Source organism: Pseudophryne corroboree, chromosome 3, assembly GCF_028390025.1.
Source record: "Pseudophryne corroboree isolate aPseCor3 chromosome 3, aPseCor3.hap2, whole genome shotgun sequence".
NCBI classification, from domain to species: Eukaryota; Metazoa; Chordata; class Amphibia; order Anura; family Myobatrachidae; genus Pseudophryne; species Pseudophryne corroboree.
In genome coordinates, this window is record NC_086446.1 from 14,456,006 (window position 1) to 14,479,240 (window position 23,235).

Consider the following 23,235-nt stretch of genomic DNA (forward strand, 5'->3'; position numbering starts at 1 on the left):
AAAATGTGATTCCACGGTCCGTTTCTTTCACCCGTTTCTCCTTTGTTTTCCTCCAAGGTACAAAGACATCCGCTTGGAAGAAGAATTTGACAACCTCTCTTATACAGACCATTGATGGACCATACCACAGACCCCCAATATCCCTAGTGACTTTAAATTCTTACGAAAGCCCAAATACTTTAGTGACTGTAATTTTCTGGACAATGGAAAAGCTTTTGTCGCCATTTATAGCAAAAGCATTGAGAGACATCAGACAACATGTACATCAAGACAAGACCTCAATCGGCGAATGTATACTAAACTCACATAGTTTATGTCTGCATTTATAATAATTGCTTCTTATCTTCACCTCTACAACCTTCAGGTAATGACACACATAGTCGATAGGGAATATAGACACAGATATCAGCACTCACATATCCCCCCATTCATGTATCATCAACTAAATGTGCTCCCCATTTGTTGCAACCAAAAGCCGAAAAGAGCTCGGTAAAGTTTGACAGCCCATCCACAGACCCTTAATACGGGATAAGAAGGATTCAAATGTATACTTTGCAATACCTCGAAGCTTGATTTAAAACACGTACGGCACGATGATACATGAACCCCTCAAACATGGATTCATACACACATGCTTCTACTATCTCACTAGGTCATACCCTTTTCCCACCTTCTCCTCTCCTCCCTTTACCCAATCATAAAAATGTATTTACATGATGACATATTTTTTCTTTTTGAACTGTTTTAGGAAGTGGCAGTTATTGATGTCTGCCAAAGGGTAGACTGTCAAAGTCGGAAAAATATCATGCTACACGTTGCCATATATTCACCCCATGCGCTTGCCCGCTGCACATGCACATTCTCTCCCGTGCGTGCGCATATTCGCAGTTGCGTGCCGGCACCTCCACGGCCATGCGCGTGGTATGTGCATTTACGATAGAGTTTGTGTGCGTCTAGCGGGCGACTCAATCGTTACATAACAAATCCAAATAGTATGTTTTATAGGTAATGTTCCCCTTAATAATAACTGTAAGTTTGTTTAATATGACTGGTTCATGGACTTGGGAATCCCTCTTTTCATGATACAAAGGGTCTGACAAAGGTTGAACAGTGGTGTCTGGTACCTAACCGAAGAGTATTTTATTAGTAACAATCCGGTGTTGGTTAGGTAAAGATTAATCGCTCCTGCGTATAGTTATATCTATTAGTAGTTTCTGGACATTTACTATATTTGCGGTTCATTATCCATGCGGCGGGAATCCTGAGATTCCCTCCCACCTGAGCAGTTTGTAATAGTCACAGCCCACCTGTTCAAATCCACCTATGACCTTTTGTTACAGTGCAGAGAGACATTCCTGTGTCCAATGAACAATAAGATTGTAGGGCCCTTTGTAGTGTACTGTATGTTGTGTATATAAAGGCCACTGTCCCCAGACCGGCCAGTACTCTCTCTCATCAACATTTATCTCTGATAATTGGAGGACTGGATCCGGTTGCGCTGGTGAGTGTTCCCCGTATGGTATGTTTCTCTGTGGCAACTTTGTTACCAATTCAATGTTAGCCATTCATTCTTATCTATGTATTTGTGTTTGCGATTGTGCCGCTATTGTATATTCATGTGTAGTTATTCTGTTAGATATTAATGTTAGCCAGTAGTGTATGAAATGTTAACTGTGTTTCCCCTTTTGGCGTGTGTACGTAACTTGCGTACCACGTGCGAGGTCTTCATACACAAATAGCGTACGGAGTGCGTAGCACGTGCACGAGGTTCAGCGGCCATTACAGCTTCACAATATACAGTAAATAGCTTGTGTTATAAGGTATAGAATCAGCTTTTTTCACAAGACTCCTGACTTGACCACCTTCCTTGGAAGCTTACTCCCTGTGTGATTGCTCCCCAGCCTCGGAGTCTTGCATCCGTGGTCACTAGGACCCAGTCCTGAATCCCGAACCTGCGTCCCTCTAGCAGGTGAGAGCTATGCAGCCACCACAGAAGTGAAATTCTGGCTTTGGATATCAGGATTATCCTCTGGTGCATGTGTAAGTGGGATCCGGACCATTTGTCCAACAGGTCCCACTGGAATACTCTGGCATCGAATCTGCCAAACTATATGGCCTCGTAGGCCACTACCATCTTTCCCAACAACCGAATGCTTTGATGTATCGACACTCTTGCTGGTTTCTCTGTAGTTCTGTGTCCAGTATCATTCCCAGAAATGACAATCTTGCTGTCGGTATCAACTGAGACTTTGGAAAGTTTATGATCCAACCGTGTTGTTGAAGTACAGTCAGGGAGAGTGCAATGTTCTGCACCAATCTGTCCTTGGATCTTGTCTATATTAGGAGATCGTCCAGGTAAGGAATTATATTGACTCCCTTCTGTCGAAGGAGGTTCATCATCTCCGCCATCACCTTGGTGAAAAACTCTTGGTGCCGTGGAGAGACCAAACGGCAACGTCTGAAATTGAAATTGGTAATGACAATCCTGTATCGCGAATCTCAGATAAGCCTGATGCGCAGGATAAATGGGAACATGTAAGTAGGCATCTATTATGTCCACTGACACCATGAAATCTCGTTTCTCCAGGCTGGAGATCACTGCCCTGAGAGATTCCAACTTGAATTTGAATCCCTTCAGGTAGAAATTTAGGGATTTCAGGTTTAGGATCAGCCTAACTAAGCCGACCGGCTTTGGAACAACGAAGAGGCTTGAATAAGACCTCTCTCCCTGTTGTGACAGGGGAACTAGGATAATGACCTGATCCTGACATAATTTTTGAGTTGCTGTGCTGACTACATCCCTGTCTGGGAGAGAAACTGGTAAGGCCAATTTGAAAAATCGGCATGGGGGAATGTCTAGAAACTCCAGTTTGTACCCGTGGGACACGATTTGTAAAAACCACGGGTCCAGAACAGAATGAACCCAGTACTGACTGAAAATTTTCAGACGTGCTCCCACCGGGGCGGACTCCCGTAAGGGGGCTCCAGCATCATGCAGTAGATTTGGCAGAAGCAGGTGATGATTTCTGCTTCTGTGATCCTGAAGAGGCTGCGGATCCGTTTCCTCTTCCCCTTCCTCTACTCGCCAAGAAAGGGGAACCTTTTCCTCTTTTGTACCTATTGGGCCGAAAGGAGTGCATCTGAGAGTGATGCGTCTTTTTGGATTGTGCAGGAGCATAGGGCAAGAAAGTCGCAGAAACCAAAGCATCTAGGCCGTCACCAAATAAGGCTCTCTTTTATAGGGGAGAGACTCCATATTCTTTTTTGAATCTGCATCAGCATTCCATTGGTGAATCCACAGTGACCTCCTAGCCGAGACCGCCATGGTAGCGGCCCTTGATCCCAAGAGCCCAATATCTCTCGTGGCGCCACGCATGTATGCTGCAGCGTCTTTTATATGACCCAACGGTAGGAGAATCTCATCCTTATCTAGGGTGTCTATCGGATGACAAGTTATCCGACCACTTTTCAATAGCACTACTTACCCATGCTCAGGCAATGGTAGGTCTGAGCAGTGTACCATTGGTCACATAAATAGATTTTCAATGTGTTTTCCAATTTGCAATCCGCCTGCTCCTTAAGGGCCGCTGTCCCAGGTGCGGGGAGAGCCACCTTTTTAGTTAATCGTGACAGGGCTCTGTCCAGAACGGGGGGCGACTCCCACCTTCTCCTGTCCTCTGCCGGGAAGGGATAAACAACCTGAATTCTTTTGGGAATTTGAAATTTCTTTTCAGGGTTTTTCCAGACCCCCTCAAAGAGGGTGTTTAGTTCATGAGAAGGAGGAAAATCTACCTCAACCTTCCTTTCTTTATAAAGGTACACCTTCTTTTCAGGTAAAGAAGGGGTATCGTCAACGTTTAAGACATCCTTTATAGCTACAATCATGTATTGAATGCTCTTAGCTAATTTTGGATCTATTCTGGAAACACTAGGGTCGACACAGGAATTAGAGTCCGTGTCGGTATGAGTGTGAATTATCTGGGCAAATGATCTTTTATGCGACCCCGAGGGGTCTCCTGTGGAACAAAAAGCAGAGCTTTGTAACATCACATCCTCCACAGATTTACTCCAGGTCTGTTTCCCGATATGATTCACACTATCACGCAAATCTTTCACCCATTCAGGTTTAGGTGGTGCCGACAGGGCCACCACATTACAATACTGTGTCCCTAGTATAGCTTCCTCCGGGGAAGAGCACTCTGCCTCAGACATGTCACACACGTGTACCAAACACTCCACAGACACCCAGGCTTATAGGGGACAGACCCACAGTAAAATCTGTCAGAGGGACACAGAGAGGATTTACCAGCTCACAACCCAGCGCCAGTAACACAGAGCCTGTGAAAACAATAGTGCCCACAGACATGCAGCGCTTTTATCATATAATAATAATAAATACAAAGCACCAATTTGCACTGTGCCCCCCCCCCCCGTTTTGCACCCTGATACTTTCAGTAGTGAAGGAATGACCAGCGTTCTCTGAGAGAAAAATGGCGCTGAGTAATGTGCTGGCTGACTGAGGAAGAAGCCCCGCCCCGGGAATGGCGCTCTTCTCTCCAGTCCGTTTTACAGAATATTTATACTGGCGGGGGTAGGACTGTGCCACCGCACTATATGTCCCCTAGCTGCCAGTTATTTAAGAGGATTTCATGCTGCTCAGAGTGCCCCCCCCTCCTGCGCCCTGCCGTGCCTGCGTGGTACCTCTATCAGCCGTCACACTGGAAAAGAGTCTTCTTTTCTTCTAATACTCACCTGTCTTCTGACTTCTGGCTCTGTAAGGGGGGGTGATGGCAGGCTGTGGGAGTGACCATCTAGGCGCACCCAGCGTTCAGTACCCTTCAGGAGCTATTGGTGTCCTGTCAGCCAGAAGCAGAGCCATTAAACTCTCAAGAAGTTGGTTCCTACTTCTCCCTCCTAAGTCCCACGAAGCAGTGAGACTGTTGTCAGCAGGTCACCCTGAAAATAAAAAACCTAATAAAGTCTTTCAGAGAAACTCTAGTAGTGCATCCAGTCTGCCTGGGCAATTTTTTTAAACTGAGGTCTCGAGGAGGGGTATAGAGGGAGGAGCCAGTTCACACCCTTAAAAAGTCATAAAGTGCCCATGGCTCCTGCGGAACCGTCTATACCCCATGGTACTGAAGTGGACCCCAGCATCCTCTAGGACGTATGAGAAAACAACAACAGGACACCACAGGCCGCTCTTCTTGTATAATGATACTAACAGGACACCAACAGGCTGCTCACCCTGTATAATAATAATAACAGGACACCACAGGCTGCTCTCCCTGTATAATAATAATAACAACAGGACTCCACAGTCCGATCCACCTATATAATAATAATAATAATAATAATAATAATAATAATAATAATAATAATATTATTATTATTATCATTATCAACAACAACAACAACAACAACAACGACACCACAGTCTGCTCCCCCTGTATACTACTACGAACAGGACACCACAGGCTGCTCCCCCTGTATAATACTACTAACAGGACACCATAGGCTGCTCCCCTTGTATAATAATACTAACAGGACACCACAGGCTGCTACCCCTGTATAATAATAAGGAGATTTATGGTAAGAACTTACCTTTGTTAAATCTCTTTCTGCGAGGTACACTGGATTCCACAGGGAATAACATCGGGGTGTAGAGTTGGATCTTGATCCAAGGCACCAACAGGCTAAAAGCTTTGACTGTTCCCAAGATGCATAGCGCCGCCTCCTATATAACCCCACCTCCATGCTCAGGAGCTCAGTTTTGTTAACCAGTCCAATGTAGTAGCAGGTAAAAGTGACAACAGTTAGTAGCCACAAACATCACATTCTCACAACAGGAGAAGGTATCAGCGGCTAATGCAATACCAACCTAAAGAAGCTAAGTGCGTCAGGGTGGGCGCCCTGTGGAATCCAGTGTACCTCGCAGAAAGAGATTTAACAAAGGTAAGTTCTTATCATAAATCTCCTTATTATTATACAGGGGTAGCAGCCTGTGGTGTCCTGTTAGTATTATTATACAAGGGGAGCAGCCTATGGTGTCCTGTCAGTGGCGGTTCTTGCCACGGGCAAGCAGGACTTTTGCCCGGGGCGCCGCCTTCCGGAGGGCGCTGGCGCCATCCGGAGGGCGCCGCACCGTGGCAAGATCCGCCACTGCTGCCCGCTGTGTCCCCCGTCCGCTGCCGTCCCTGTCGTCTCCTGTGAAGGGAACTAGACGCTATGCGTCTAGTTTCCCTTCGTGGAGAGTAACTGCTGAGCGGTGCGCGATGACGTCATCGCGCACCGCACAGCAAAGGTCCTCTCCACGAAGGGAACTAGACGCATAGCGTCTAGTTTCTCTTCGTGGAAAGGACCTTTTGCTGTGCAGTGCGCGATGACGTCATCGCGCACCGCTCAGCATTCAAGCGGCGCTTTCAATGTACAGGGGGCGTGACTCACCACGCCCCCTGTATTAGGCCACGCCCCTTCCCTGCCCGGGGCGCTCTGCGCCCTTGAACCGGCCCTGTGTCCTGTTAGTAGTATACTTGGCCACTAGGAGTTGAAATACTTCTGGATGGAGGCTCCACTCTCCGGTGTGAACGTCCTCACAACTGAGTAAGTCCACTTCCCAGTTGAGGACCCCCGGAATGAATATTGTCGATATGGCTGGCAGATGGCGTTCCGCCCATTGAAGAATCTTTGACACTTCCATCATTGCCATGCGGCATCGAGTGCTGCCTTGATGAATTATGTACTTGAACAGGCCTGTTCTGTACCAGATGCTGGGCCAGTTTCAGAGCATTGAACACCCGCAACTCCAGAATGTTTATTGGGAGGAGAGACTCCTTCCTGGTCCACCAACCCTGGAGAGAGTGTTGCTCCAACACCGCGCCCCAACCCTTCAGACTGGCATCAGTCGTCAGAAGTACCCAGTTGGAGATCCAGAAGGGACAATCCCTGCTCAACCGTTGGTCCTGTAGCCACCAGGCCAGGGACAGAAGGACCTCCGGAGACAAGGATATCATTTGAGACCTGATTCGGTGAGGCAGGCCGTCCCATTTGGCAAGAACCAGTTTCTGTAGAGGGCGGGAAAGAAATGGACCGTACTCCACCATGTCGAAAGCCGACACCATGAGGCCTAGTACTTGCATCGCTGAGTTTATCGACACACGTGGGCGAGAGAGGAAGTAATGTATCTTGTCTTGAAGTTTCAGGACTTTTTCCTGTGACAAAAACAACCTCTGGATTTATGTGTCCAACAACGCTCCCAGGTGTACCCTGCTCTGGGCAGGGACCAGGGAGGATTTCTTCCAGTTGATGAGCCAGGATCAGCAAGTTGTCCAGATACGGTAGAATCCTGATGCCCCAACGGCGGAGCGAAGCTATCATAACCGCCATGACTTTGGTCTGACTACGGCCTCTCGATTTTTCACCAAACGGTAAGGCCCAGAATTGGTAATGGAGATTGCCAATAGCAAACCGTAGGTATTGCTGATGTGACATGGCAATAGGGATATGCAGGTAAGCATCCTGAATATTCAGGTTTACCATATAGTCCCCTAGTTCCAGAGCCAGGACAATAGAGCGAAGGGTTTCCATATGAAACTTGGACACCTTCACAAATTTGTTCAATGATTTGAGGTTGAGAATGGGCCGAGAGGAACCATTCGGTTTGGGGACTAGGAACAGCGTTGAATAGTACCCCCTGCCCCTCTAAGCCAGAGGCACAGATTCCACCACTCCGGTGTCCAGGAGGGATTGTACCACCAAGCGTAGAGTAGTTGCCTTCTTCTGAACCAAGGTGATGTCTGTCAGGCAACAGCGAGGAGGGGGACTATTCTTGAAGGAAATAGCGTATCCGCGAGAGACGACTTCCCGCACCCAAGTGTCTGAAGTGGTTTCCAACCACACTTGGGTAAACTGTAGAAGTCGGCCTCCCACCCTAGGATTCCCCAGGAGGAGGCCCGCCCGTCATGCCGCAGGCTTATCAGATTCGGAAGCGGGCTGACGGGCCACCCAGGCACGTTTAGGCTTGGGCTTGGAAGTGAGAGACTGTTTCTGGTACGCCTGACCTTTTGCTTTATCTGGAGGTCGAAAGGAACAAAAGGAAGTACTCTTAGCCTTCGGTGCAGAAGGAGTAGTACTTGGAAGAAATGCCGTTTTAGCAGACACTAATGGGCCCTTCACACTGGCCAATCCGCCGCCGAGCTGCCCGATGGCGGATACGGCCGACGAGCGACCCGGCGGCAGGGGGGTAGAGACGGGGGGAGTGAAGTTTCTTCACTCCCCCCGTCACGCGGCTCCACTAAAGTGCAGGCATATATGGACGAGATCGTCCATATTGGTCTGCATGCACAGCCGACGGGGGACCAGCAATGAACGAGCGCGGGGATGCGTATCGTTCATCGCTGGAGCCTCCACACTGAAAGATATGAACGAGTTCTCGTTCATTTATGAACGAGATCGTTCATATCTTTCAAACAAATCGGCCAGTGCGTAGGGCCTATTAGTAAGCAACAATCTTATTGAGATCCTCACCAAAGAGGATGTCACCTTTGAACGGGAGCACCTCCAGGGTTTTCTTAAGATTCCAGGTCCACTGACCAGGACCCTAACCAAAGAATACGGCGAGCCAAAATGGATGTCGTAGCAGCCTTGGCCACCAGAACGCCAGTATCTGAAGCTGCTTCTTTAATGTAATGAGATGCCGTGACAATATATGAGAGGCATTGTCTGGCATGTTCAGGAAAATGAGAGGGAAACACATCCTCTATTTCCTGAGCCAACGCCTCAATAGATTATGGTCAGAATGAGGTAAAACCAATTTAGTAACCTTCCGACGTTTAAACCTATCTGGTTTCTTAGAGGCAGTGTCACAACTGAGGGCTGAGGCTGAACTAAGAAAGCCTCAGACATAGGGGCTGGCGTGTATGTGAAGCGTGGAGGCTGAATAGGGTTCTTGGACATACTGGAGGTCTAAGCACCGTTTGCCCGAAGACGTGACCACAACAACGGAATAAAACAAAGTCAGTTTATTAAATACACAGTTTAACACCTTGGCAATTCAAGTAACTTCAAATAATTGCTGTGCAGGTAATAAAGCAGTACAGTTCGTGGAAGCGCAGTGGTAATGAATGCTGTGAATGCAGGATGAGATGTACAAAGTCCTTGCAATACCCGGAGTTGGAAAGTCCGTGGGACACAATTAACCACTGTATAAAGAAACAAGCAGGTGCTGCCCAGCAGATGACACTTGGAAGCTGGGGTTGGAACAAGTGCACAAAGGTTGGAGGGTACTTGGAAGAATTGCCAGAGATGCCAGGTGGAACCGGTGCAGACAACAGGTGTATTGAACTCACCGCAATAGATAGATTCTGCTGGTATCGATGGTGAACTAGAGATCAATGGCGAACACCGATGGAGCTAGAGATCGATGGAGCTGGAGATTGATGGCGGAACACCGATGGAGCTAGAGATCGATGACGGAACACCGATGGAGCTAGAGATCGATGACGGAACACCGATAGAGATGAGTATCGATTGCGGAACACAGATGAAGCAGGGGATCGATGGCGGAACACCGATGTAGCTGGAGATCGATGGCGGAACACCGATGGTGCCAGGCAGGGCTGCAAGCAAGATGGAACTCAGGTCTCAGGGCAGAATGGAATCTCCTGGAGCAAGGTAACCTGGAAGCAGCTGAGAGCTATATTGGAGCACCGCTGGAAGCAAAGCTGGAAGCCAGGGACGGATCACTGCAGATCGCAGGATGCAATGCTAGAGTCAGGCTGCACCGCAGGATGGTAACTGGTGCGGGTCTCTTAGTCGAGCTGGATCACAGGAGCTGGAATACCTTGAAGAACAAGCTGGAGAAACCACAGACAAGAGAGACATGTATCACTGGGTTAGACAACCAAAGCACTGATAATTAGGCAGCTTTAATGCAGGATATTTATACCAGCTGGGAAGAAGGTATTGGCTGGGTAATTAGGCAGAGTCCAGAGTGCAGCTGCTGGGTAATTAGGCACAGACCAGAGTGCAGCTGATAGGCTGAAAAGAAACATGTGATGTAAACTAACATTGCTGCGCCCATGTTTGAATTTGGAGGGAAAGACTGTTTGTAACTTGCATGTGGGTTTTAACAGTGATGCTGCCTGAATCACAGTGAAGAGACTTGAGGCAATGGAATGCAGAGTGCCGCACGCAGACAGCGCAGATAGAATCCAGGCTTGGAACGCTGGGCCAGTCTCAGGAGGCATTTGGAAGGTAAACACTGATGAGAAATTACCCGGATCGTGACAGGCAGTAGTGGGCTCTGGTTCATCATCAATTTGAAGAATGAGCTTGATAGCCTCAATGAGATCAGGAACATCCACCTGTGAAACAGACTCCCCATCAGAAACATCACAATGAGAATCTGAGGAGTCCGTATACACGCCATCCTCCTCAGAAGAGGTATCTGAAGCTGGCGTGGACTGAGAGGAAGTAACAGCCCGCTTAGAGGACTTCTTAGGCTTAGTCTTAGGCGGGCGAGGGACAGGACTTTGTATAACCAAAGAATTATTCAAGTGCTGTAACTGAGTGGACAGGACATCTGTCCATGGCGGATGAACCGCAGGGACCATATAAGGCTGATAATGCACAGGAGGTCCCACAGGGGGCGTAAGTTTAGTTACCAGCGTAGTCAGTATATCGGAAAAGGCTGACCAGGACGGACCCTGATGTGCCCCCGGTGCTACAAACTGACTGGGGGGTACAGATCCCCCAAAACCTGAACCCTCAGCAGCCATGTTATCCTCAAACGCATCTGGTACGCCATAACCGCGTGTCGCGGAAACAGACCCATCGCCCTGTGTAGCCGACATAGTATGAAAGCTTAAACTACAGGCGACACAGTACAATAATAGGAGATAAATACCAGCACAAACCCCCCGTGTAGAGTGACAGCACAAATGGAGGATTTCTGAGGTAAAATGTGACTGAAAAACAGAAAAAATACAAAATACGTATATCCTGTGAAAACACCTATATATCTAATAATCCTGACGCACTGAGCTCCCGCAGGTTACAGAATATTGGGATAGCAGTAGGAGTGAGGTACACGAAGTAGAAATCACCCAGCAGCTATATGCACTCACAGATACAGAAAATAGGATTTTAATACCTACCGGTAAATCCTTTTCTCTGAGTCCGTAGAGGATGCTGGGGTCATCAATAGAACCATGGGGTATAGACGGGATCCGCAGGAGACATGAGCACTTTAAGACTTTCAAAGGGCGTGAACTGGCTCCTCCCTCTATGCCCCTCCTCCAGACCTCAGTTATAGGAACTGTGCCCAGGGAGACGGACATTTCGAGGAAAGGAATTAAGATTTTAATTTAAGGTGAGATATATACCATCTTACACCACAAACGTGCCGTACAACATGACATTCCATAGAACACAAGCTAACTGCACCAACTATGTCAGCAATAGGCTGAACAAAACCGGAACACAACATGTGTGTAACCAAATTAACGTCAGCAACAGGCTGACAACAACAACAACACAACAAGTGTGTAACCTGAACGAACAACTGCAGATACAGTACTCACTGGGACGGGCGCCCAGCATCCTCTATGGACTCAGAGAAAAGGATTTACCAGTAGGTAAAATCCTATTTTCTCTTCCGTCCTAGAGGATGCTGGGGTCATCAATAGAACCATGGGGTTATACCAAAGCTCTAGAACGGGCGGGAGAGTGCGGATGACTCTGCAGCACTGATTGACCAAATTGGAGGTCATCATCGGCCAAGGCATCAAACTTATAAAACTTATCAAAAGTGTTTGACCCCGACCAAGTAGCAGCTCGGCAAAGTTGCAATGCCGAGACACCCTGGGCAGCCTCCCAGGACGAGACCACTTTCCTAGTGGAATGGGCCTTCACCGATTTCGGTAACGGCAATCCAGCCGTGGAATGAGCCTCCTGAATTGTCTGACAGATCCAGCGGGCAATGGTCTGCTTGGAAGTAGGACACCCAATCTTGTTGGGAGCATACAGGACAAACAGAGCTTCTGTTTTCCTAATCTGAGCCGTTCTGGCGATATAAATCTTCAAAGCTCTGACCACATCCAGAGACTTTGACTCAGCCAAAGCGTCAGTAGCCACTGGCACCACATAGGTTGGTTAATGTGGAAAGATGAAACCACCTTTGGCAGAAACTGTTGACGAGTTCTCAACTCTGCTCTATCTTCATGGAAGATCAAATAAGGGCTCTTGTGAGACAAGGCCGACAATTCGGACACCCGCCTTGCGGATGCCAAGGCCAACAAAATGACCACTTTCCAAGCGAGGAATTTCAATTGCACCTTTCGTAAAGGTTCAAACCAATGGGATTGAAGGAACTGTAACACAACGTTAAGGTCCCATGGTGCCACAGGAGGCACAAAAAGAGGTTGGATGTGCAACACCCCTTTTACAAACGTCTGCACCTCAGGAAGAGAGGCCAATTGTTTCTGAAAGAAAACAGACAAAGCAGAATTCTGTACTTTAATAGAGCCTAATTTTAGGCCCGCATCCACTCCAGCTTGGAGAAAACGTCCAAGGTTAAATTTCTCAGCAGGAGTCTTCTTGGACTCACCCCAGGAAATAGATTTCCTCCAAATACGGTGATAGTGCTTCGACGTCGCACCCTTTCTAGCCTGAATACGAGTGGGAATTACTTCACTGGGAATACCCTTTTGGGCTAAAATCTGGCATTCAACCGCCATGCCATCAAACGTAGCCGCGGTAAATCTTGATACAGACACGGCCACTGTTGTAACAGGTTCTCCCGTAGAGGAAGCGGCCAGGGATTTTCCACGAGTAAATCCTGAAGATCTGGATACAAAGCCCTCCTTGGCCAGTCCGGAACAATCAGGATCGTCGGAACCTTTGTTCTTCTTATGATCTTTAACACCCTCGGAATGAAAGGAAGTTAAGGGAAAACATACACCGACTGAAACACCCACGGTGTCACCAGAGCGTCCACCGCTATGGCTTGATGGTCCCTTGACCTGGCACAATAGCTCTGGAGCTTCTTGTTGAGACGAGACGCCATCATGTCCACTTGAACTCCCCAATGACTTGTCACTTCTGTGAAGACCTCTGGATGAAGGCCCCACTCTCCTGGATGGAGATCGTGTCTGCTGAGGAAGTCCGCTTCCCAGTTGTCTACTCCTGGAATGAAGACCGCTGACATGTTTCTCCGCCCAATGGAGAATCTTTGTGGCTTCTGCCATTGCTGCTCTGCTTTTTGTTCCGCCCTGGCGGTTTATGTAAGCTACTGCTGTGACATTGTCCGACTGGATGAGGACGGGTAGACTTCGAAGAAAGTGATCCACTTGGAGGAGGCCGTTGTAAATGGGCCTTAACTCCAGCACATTTATGTGGAGACAGGATTCTTGACTCGACCACCTTATCTGGAAGTTTTCCCCCCATGTGACTGCACCCCAACCCCGGAGACTTGCGTCCGTGGTTACTAGAATCCAATCCTGGATCCCGAACCTGCGTCCCTCGAGGAGGTGCGAACCGTGCCGCCACCACAGGAGTGATATCCTTGTCATGGGAGACAGGATTATATTGCGTTGCATGTGTAGGTGGAAACCGGACCATTTGTCCAACAGGTCCCACTGGAACACTCTGGCATGGAATCTGCCAAACTGAATGGCCTCGTAGGCCGCCTCCATCTTTCCCAGCAATCGAGTGCATTGATGGATCGACACTCTGGTTGGTTTCAGGATTTGTTTTACCAGAGTCTGAAGTACCCAAGCCTTTTCCTCTGGGAGAAAAACTCTCTGTAGTTCTGTGTCCAGAATCATTCCCAGAAACGACAGCCGGGTCGTTGGGATCAGCTGAGATTTTGGCAAGTTGATGAGCCAACCATGTTGGTGTAGAACTGTCAGGAACAGTGCAATGTGTCACACCAAGTTGTCCCTGCATCTCGCTTTTATCAGGAGATCGTCCAAGTACGGGATAATCATGACTCCTTGCTTCCGTAGAAGGAGCATCATCTCCGCCATCACTTTGGTAAAAATCCTCGGAGCCATGGACAGACCAAAAGGTAACGTCTGAAAATGGTAATGATAATCCTGAACTGCAAACCGCAGGAAAGCCTGATGTGGAGGATAAATGGGAACCTGTAGGTAGGCATCCTTTATGTCCAAGGAGATCATAAAGTCCCCTTTTTCCAGACTGGAGATAACTGCTCGGAGAGACTCCATCTTGAATTTGAATTTCTGCAGAAAGAAAGTTAGGTCTTTTAGGTTTAGGATCGGTCTGACCGAGCCGTCCGGCTTCGGGACCACGAATAGGCTGGAATAAAAGCCTTGTCCCTGTTGCGCAGGGGGAACCATGATAATGACCTGGTTTTGGCACAATTTTTGTATTGCATTGCACACTAGCTCTCTGTTGGGCAGAGAAGCTGGCAAGGCTGATTTGAAAAAATGGCGAGGGGAACATCTTGAAACTCTAGCTTGTACCCTTGTGACACAATTTTTAAAATCCAAGGGTCCAGGCCCGAGCGAACCCAGACCTGACTGAAGAGCTTTAGACGTGCCCCCACAGGCGAGCCCCAGCATCATGCGGTGGACTTGGCAGAAGCCGGGAGGACTTCTGCTCCTGGGAAGCAGGAGGGCCTGGGTGTCTTTGACCCTGCCCCCTGCCTCTAGTAGCAAGGAAGGCAGAGCCTCGTCCCCTTCGGTATCCATTGGGCGAAAGGAATGCATTTGATAATGATGCGTTTTCTTATGTTTAGGGGGAACATAAGGCAAAAATTACGATTTGCCAGCGGTAGCCGTAGATACTAGGTCTGTAAGACCGTCCCCAAACAACGCACCTCCTTTATATGGCAGAGATTCCATATTTCTTTTGGAATCAGAATCCGCATTCCACTGGTGAATCCACAATGCTCATCTAGCACCTACCGCCATAGCATTGGCTTTTGCTCCCAAAAGACCAATATCCCTGGCAGATTCTTTAAGGTACGCCGCAGCGTCCTTGATGTAACCCAGCGTTAGCATTATGCTGTCTCTGTGGGTATCTATATCAGATAACAAGGAATCTGCCCATTTCTCAATAGCACTACTGACCCACGCAGAAGCAATGACCTGTCTGAGTTGAGCACCCATGGTCGCATAAATGGATTTCAGAGTAGCTTCTTGCTTACGATCCGCAGGGTCTTTAAGGGCTGCCGTACCGGAGGACGGTAAAGCCACCTGTTTTGACATATGTGACAGGGCCTTATCCACTACGGGGACTAACTCCCATTTTTCCCTATCAGCAGTGGGGAATGGATATGCCACCGGAATTCTCTTGGGAATTTGGAACTTCTTGTCAGGAGTGTCCCACATCTTTTCAAACAGAGCGTTCAGTTCATGAGAAGGGGGAAACGTTACCTCAGGTTTCTTCCCCTTATACATACAGACCCTAGTATCAGGAACAGAAGGGTCGTCTTTTACATTTAAAAATAAGATTTTAAACTTACCGGTAAATCTTTTTCTCCTAGTCCGTAGAGGTTGCTGGGGACTCCGTAAGGACCATGCGAGTATAGACGGCTCCGCAGGAGACTGGGCACATCTAAAGAAAGATTTAGGACTATCTGGTGTGCACTGGCTCCTCCCCCTATGACCCTCGTCCAAGCCTCAGTTAGGACACTGTGCCCGGAAGAGCTGACACAATAAGGAAGGATTTTGAATCCCGGGTAAGACTCATACCAGCCACACCAATCACACCATATAACTCGTGATAGGAACCCCGGTTAACAGTATGATAACAACGGAGCCTCTGAACAGATGGCTCGCAATAACAACCCGATTTGTGTAACAATAACTATTTACAAGTATTGCAGACAATCCGCACTTGGGATGGGTGCCCAGCATCCACTACGGACTACGAGAAATAGAATTACCGGTGAGTAAATTCTTATTTTCTCTGACGTCCTAGTGGATGCGGGGGACTCCGTAAGGACCATGGGGATTATACCAAAGCTCCCAAATGGCCGGGAGAGTGCGGATGACTCTGCAGCACCGAATGAGAGAACTCCAGGTCCTCCTCAGCCAGGGTATCAAATTTGTAGAATTTTGCAAACGTGTTTGCCCCTGACCAAGTAGCAGCTCGGCAAAGCTGTAAAGGCGAGACCCCTCGGGCAGCCGCCCAAGATGAGCCCACCTTCCTTGTGGAATGGGCTTTTACAGATTTAGGCTGCGGTAATCCCACCGCAGAATGCACCAGCTGAATAGTGCTACAAATCCAGCGAGCGATAGTCTGCTTAGAAGCAGGAGCACCCAGCTTGTTGGGTGCATACAGGATAAACAGCGAGTCAGTTTTCCTGACTCCAGCCGTCCTGGAAACATAAATTTTCAAAGCCCTGACTACGTCCAGTAATTTGGAATCCTCCAAGTCCCTAGTAGCTGCAGGCACCACAATAGGTTGGTTCAAGTGAAAAGCTGATACCACCTTCGGGAGAAACTGAGGACGAGTTCTCAGCTCTGCCCTATCCATATGGAAAATCAGATAAGGGCTTTTACAAGACAAAGCCGCCAATTCAGATACACGCCTGGCCGAAGCCAGGGCCAACAACATGACCACTTTCCACGTGAGATATTTCAAATCCACAGTCTTAAGTGGCTCAAACCAATGTGATTTCAGGAACTCCAAAACCACATTGAGATCCCAAGGTGCCACCGGGGGCACAAAAGGAGGCTGAATATGCAGAACTCCTTTGACAAAAGTCTGAACTTCAGGCAGTGAAGCCAGTTCTTTCTGGAAGAAAATCGACAGAGCCGAAATCTGGACCTTAATGGACCCCAATTTGAGGCCCAACGTCACCCCTGCTTGCAGGAAATGCAGGAATCGACCCAGTTGAAATTCCTCCGTTTGGGCCTTCCTGGCCTCACACCAAGCAACATATTTCCGCCAAATGTGGTGATAAAGTTTTGCAGTAACATCCTTCCTGGCCTTGATCAGGGTAGGGATGACTTCCTCCGGAATGCCTTTTTCCTTCAGGATCCGGTGTTCAACCGCCATGCCGTCAAATGCAGCCGCGGTAAGTCTTGGAACAGGCAGGGCCCCTGCTGCAGCAGGTCCCGCCGTAGCGGTAGAGGCCATGGGTCCTCTGAAAGCATCTCTTGAAGTTCCGGGTACCAAGCTCTTCTTGGCCAATCCGGAACGAGTATAGTTTTCACTCCTCGCCTTCGTATTATTCTCAGTACCTTGGGAATGAGAGGCAGAGGAGGAAACACATAAACCGTCTGGTACACCCACGGTGTTACTAGAGCATCCACAGCGATCGCCTGAGGGTCCCTTGACCTGGCGCAATATCTGTTTAGCTTTTTGTTGAGGCGGGACGCCATCATGTCCACCTGTGGTCTTTCCCAACGGTTTACCAGCCGACAGGGTTATCCGCTGCTGCATCTGGAGATGGGACCCGGACCATTTGTCCAACAGGTCCCACTGGAAAATCCTTGCGTGGTACCTTCCGAATGGAATTGCTTCGTACGAAGCTACCATTTTTCCCAGGACTCGTGTGCATTGATGTACCTACACCTGTCCTGGTTTTAGGAGGTTTCTGACTAGAGATGACAACTCCTCGGCTTTTTCCACTGGAAGAAACACTTTTTTCTGGTCAGTGTCCAGAATCATTCCCAGGAACAGAAGACGTGTCGTCAGGACTAGCTGTGACTTTGGAATATTGAGAATCCAGCCGTGCTGTTGCAGCACTTCCCGAGAAAGTGCTACCCCCACTACCAACTGTTCTTTGGACCTCGCCTTTATCGGGAGATCGTCCAAGTACGGGATAATTAAAACTCCCTTCTTGCGAAGGAGTATCATCATTTCGGCCATTACCTTGGTAAAGACCCTCTGTGCCGTGGATAACCCAAACGGCAGCGTCTGGAACTGATAGCGACAGTCCTGTACCACAAATCTGAGGTACTCCTGGTGAGGAGGGTAAATGGGGACATGCAGGTACGCATCCTTGATGTCCAGGGAGTCCATGTAATACCCCTCGTCCAGGCTCGCAATAAACGCCCTGAGCGATTCCATCTTGAACTTGAATCTTCTGATATAAGTGTTCAAGGATTTTAAATTTAAGATGGGTCTCACCGAACCGCCCGGTTTCGGTACCACAAACATTGTGGAATAGTAACCCTTTCCTTGCTGAAGGAGGGGTACCTTGACAATCACTTGCTGTGAATACAGTTTTTGAATAGCCACCAACACTGCCTCCCTGGCAGAGGGAGTTGCCGGTAAGGCAGATTTTAGGAAACGGCGGGGGGGGGGGGGGGGGGGGAGACGTCTCGAATTCCAGCCTGTACCCCTGAGATACTACTTGAAGGACCCAGGGATCCACCTGTGAGAGAGCCCACTGTGCGCTGAATTTTCTGAGACGGGCACCCACCGTACCCGGGTCCGCCTGAGCAGCCCCACCGTCATGCTGTGGACTTACCGGACGCAGGGGAGGACTTCTGCTCTTGGGAACTAGCTGTGTGCTGCAGCTTTTTCCCTCTACCTTTGCCTCTCGGCAGAAAGGATGAGCCTCTAGCCCTCTTGCTTTTCTGGGCCCGAAAGGACTGTACCTGATAATACGGTGCTTTCTTTTGCTGTGGGGTAGTCTGTGGCAAAAAAGTCGATTTCCCAGCAGTAGCTGTGGAAACGAGGTCTGAAAGACCATCCCCAAACAGTTCCACCCCCTTATAGGGCAAAACTTCAATGTTCCGTTCCGAGTTGGCATCGCCTGACCATTGCCGAGTCCATAACCCCCTTCTGGCGGCAATGGACATAGCGCTTATTTTTGATGCCAGCCGGCAAATATCCCTCTGTGCATCACGCATGTATAAGACGGCGTCTTTTATATGCTCTATCGTCAGCAAAATATTGTCCCTATCCATAGTATCAATATTATCCGACAGGGAATCTGACCACGCAGCTGCAGCACTGCACATCCATGCCGATGCAATAGCTGGTCTCAATATAATGCCCGTGTGTGTGTATATAGCTTTAAGGGTAGTTTCCTGCTTTCTATCAGCAGGTTCCTTTAGGGCGGCCGTATCCGGAGACGGTAGTGCCACCTTTTTTGATAAGCGTGTCAGCGCTTTATCTACCCTAGGGGGTGTTTCCCAACGTGACCTATCCTCTGGTGGTAAAGGGTACGCTGCCAATAACCGTTTAGAAATTATAAATTTCTTATCTGGGGAAGTCCACGCTTCCTCACACACCTCATTTAATTCCTCAGATGCAGGAAAAACTACTGGCAGTTTTTTCTCACCAAACATAATACCCTTTTTTGTGGTACCTGGGGTATTATCAGAAATGTGTAATACATTTTTCATTGCCTCAATCATGTAACGGGTGGACCTATTGGAGGGTACACTAGTCTCATCGTCGTCGACACTGGAGTCGGCATCCGTGTCGACATCTGTATCTGTCATCTGAGGTAGCGGGCGTTTTAAAGCCCCTGATGACATTTGAGACGCTGGAACAGGCACAAGCTGAGTAGCCGGCTGTCCCATGTCGTCAAACCTTTTGTGTAAGGAGTTGACACTGTCACGTAATTCCTTCCATAAGTCCATCCACACAGGTGTCGACCCCGCAGGGAGTGACAGCACATTCACAGGCATTTGCTCCGCTTTCACATCATTTTCCTCATCATACATGTCGACACAGCAGTACCGACACACAGCACACACACAGGGAATGCTCTGACAGAGGACAGGACCCCACAAAGCCCTTTGGGGAGACAGAGGGAGAGTATGCCAGCACACACCAGAGCGCTATATACCACAGGGATATCACCTATAAAAAGTGTTTTCCCTTATAGCTGCATATATATTTTATACTGCGCCTAAATTTGTGCCCCCCCCCCCCCTCTTTTTTACCCTTTCTGTAGTGCAGGACTGCAGGGGAGAGCCAGGGAGCGATCCTTCCAGCGGAGCTGTGAGGTAAAATGACGCCAGTGTGCTGAGGGAGATGGCTCCGCCCCTTTTTCGGCGGGCTTTCTCCAGCTATTTTAATAATTCTGGCAGGGGTTAATTTACACCTATATAGCCCCTGGGGCTATATATGGTGTCAGTTTGCCAGCCAAGGTGTTTTTAATTGCTGCTCAGGGCGCCCCCCCCCCCAGCGCCCTGCACCCATCAGTGACCGCAGTGTGTGGTGTGCATGAGGAGCAATGGCGCACAGCTGCAGTGCTGTGCGCTACCTTGGAGAAGACAGAAGTCTTCAGCCGCCGATTTTCCTGGACCTTCTTGCTTCTGGCTCTGTAAGGGGGACGGCGGCGCGGCTCCGGGAACGGACGATGAGGTCGGGTCCTGTGTTCGATCCCTCTGGAGCTAATGGTGTCCAGTAGCCTCAGAAGCCCAAGCTACCACCAGTTAGGTAGGTTCGCTTCTTCTCCCCTTAGTCCCTCGTTGCAGTGAGCCTGTTGCCAGCAGGTCTCACTGTAAAATAAAAAACCTAAACTATACTTTCTTTCTAGAAGCTCAGGAGAGCCCCTAGTGTGCATCCAGCTCGGCCGGGCACAGAAATCTAACTGAGGCTTGGAGGAGGGTCATAGGGGGAGGAGCCAGTGCACACCAGGTAGTCCTAAATCTTTCTTAGAGTGCCCAGTCTCCTGCGGAGCCGTCTATTCCCTATGGTCCTGACGGAGTCCCCAGCATCCACTAGGACGTCAGAGAAATAATAATAATAATAATAATAATAATAATAACAGGACACCACAGGCTGCTCCCCCTGTATAACAATAATAACAGAACACCAGAGGCTGCTCCCCCTGTATAATAATAATAACAGGACACCACAGACTGTTCACCCTGTATAGTAAGACGCCATTACCTGATCTTGACGGAGACTGGCCGGGTAGATGTTAGAACTACGTGGCCTAACGGACCTGAAAAAAATCACTTCCTGTGTGTGGAACGCACAGGCCGACAGTTGGAACGCGCAAGCCGGAAGTAATGTGGAACGCACATACAGTGAAACGCAGTGTCCGGAAATAGGGCGTGATTGGCACAGGCTGCTTCCTGGTGTCTTGCCCCTCCCGTCCAACACCTCGGCCACAAAAAACTCTGTAATTAGTATAGCCATAGATGTCCTCAGTGGAGGAGGCCGGCGGCCATTTTCTTGTAGACCAATCCGGAAGCAGCAATAGGTTCACGGGCCGTGTAGTGACGTCAAGAGCGGTGCCCATTTTCCCCTGGTCTTAGCTCCTCCTTCCCTCTATCTTTCCCACAAGGCAGTACTAGGAGCAGAGATCAGCCATTGCTGTGTCTGGCAGCAGGTAATGATATTATTATTATTATTATTATTATTATTATTATTATTATTATTATTCTATAGGCTGAGCAGCTCTGGTGTCAGGTTGCTGTACTACAGGGGGAGCAGCCTCTGGTGCCTTGTGATAGTGCAGCTGGAGCAGCCTCTGGTGCCTTGTTATAGTGCAGCTGGAGCAGCCTGTGGTGCAGCATTATGGGCTGAGTAGCAGGGGTGAGGATATAGGGCAGCACACCCCTCTGTGAGTATATATGTATGTATGAATGGGAGCTATGTGTGTAATATGTATGTGTATAGGGAGGAGAGTGATGGTGACATTTATACTCTGTGTAATAGGGGTAAAGGACGCCAAAATGGCCACCGAAGCCGGTTAAAGGGGGAGGGCCGCGAGGGGGTGCATGGCTGGCGGCGGGAAAGGCAGGGGGGCGGGCAAGTGAGCTCGTCCCCGATTTGGCACCTGGGGTAGCCAGTGGGGCAGCGCGGTCGCGGGCAGGGAGGCAATACTGGTGCAGCGTTCTTAAGGAGCAGCAGGCGGGAGAGGAGGTACTTCTTACCGGTAAGGTTGCCCACCTACCCAGCCGGAGGCTATAGCAAGCCTTTCTTGTGCATAGAACCATATTGCGGTGTAAGCAGGTGAGGGGTAATTTATTGTGATCTGTGTTTAAAATGTTGTCGTTGAGGTCACGTTTAAAAAAAACAAACATTAAATAAGCGGTATATGCAAGAGCTGTTATTGGGTAAAGCGTTATTACTGGAATGTTATCTGGTTACACTCAGTGCGGTGATCGAAAAATTGTCACAGTCTTTGTGAGCGGCGTGGGGAAAGTGGTGAGCAAGGCATGGTATGGAATGTTACGTAAGGGGATGGCAGACGGCCAGTCATATTCACCAGGCCGCACGCCTGGCTCCGACTTGGGACGGTTGGGTCGCACGGGCTGCGTGCCAGTTCAAGGTGGTATGCACATGGTGTCGGGGTCCCCAGGTGGGGCAGATGTTGCGTGCCTACAAGGTTGGTCCGAACGCACCCACATACACTGGTAGGCAGGGGGGCGGGATGCGGCGTGCCCACAAAGTTGAGCTGAGCACGCCTTCACCCATAGGTATCCGGGGGGGGGGGGGGGGGCGGGATGTGGCGCGCCCACGCGGTTGGGCCGGGTACCCCTCTAGCTATTTTTACGAACATGGTTATAGGAGCCTTGCTCACTCATTCTTTCCTTGCCCTGCGATTTTATTCTGTATTGGTGTATTTTCAATAAAGCTGTGACCAAGTTTGCCCAAGATCGTTGTGGTTTCAAGTTATTGGGGAATCTCGCCGGGGGCCACGGGTCACCGGATAGTCGGCCTCTCACCCTTATAATGGGGAATGAAAGTCTCAGTATCTAGTGTGTATTATACACAGAAAGTCACTTATCCGGAAACAGCACGCTCTGACGCTTATTACACTTATTAATACTTCTAATGTGTATCTGGCACTAATAGAGAAATTATGTGTATCTGGCACTACTAGGGACATTATATGTAACTGGTACTATACTGGGGGGCATTATGTGTATCAGGCACTACTTGGGGAATTATGTGTACCTTGCAGTATTGGGGGCATTATGTGTACCTGGCACTACTAGGGGAATTATGTGTACCTGGCACTACTAAGGACATTATGTGTACCTGGCACTACTAAGGACATTATGTGTACCTGGCACTACTAAGGACATTATGTGTACCTGGCACTACTAGGCGAATTATGTGTACCTGGCACTACTAGGCAAATTATGTGTACCTGGCACTACTAGGGGATTTATGTGTACCTGGCACTACTAGGGGATTTATGTGTACCTGGCACTACTAGGGGAATTATGTGTACCTGACACTACGAGGGGAATTATGTGTATGTGGCACTGACCCCTGGGCAGCATTGGCCTCTTAAAAAGCTGGTGATTATAAGACATTTATGTCCCCTTAACCCCC

General features: G+C 48.8%; 1 protein-coding gene across 1 annotated transcript in view; it reads right to left on the reverse strand.

Moving 5' to 3' along the window:
• LOC135056986 (gastrula zinc finger protein XlCGF26.1-like) overlaps nucleotides 1-20,912 on the reverse strand; it is a 64,429-nt gene extending 43,517 nt beyond the window's left edge. Inside the window, exon 1 of the mRNA XM_063962816.1 lies at nucleotides 20,833-20,912. The gene's annotated coding sequence lies outside the window, so the exon portion shown is untranslated. The remainder of the gene's footprint in view (nucleotides 1-20,832) is intronic.
• Nucleotides 20,913-23,235: the final 2,323 nt, after the last annotated feature.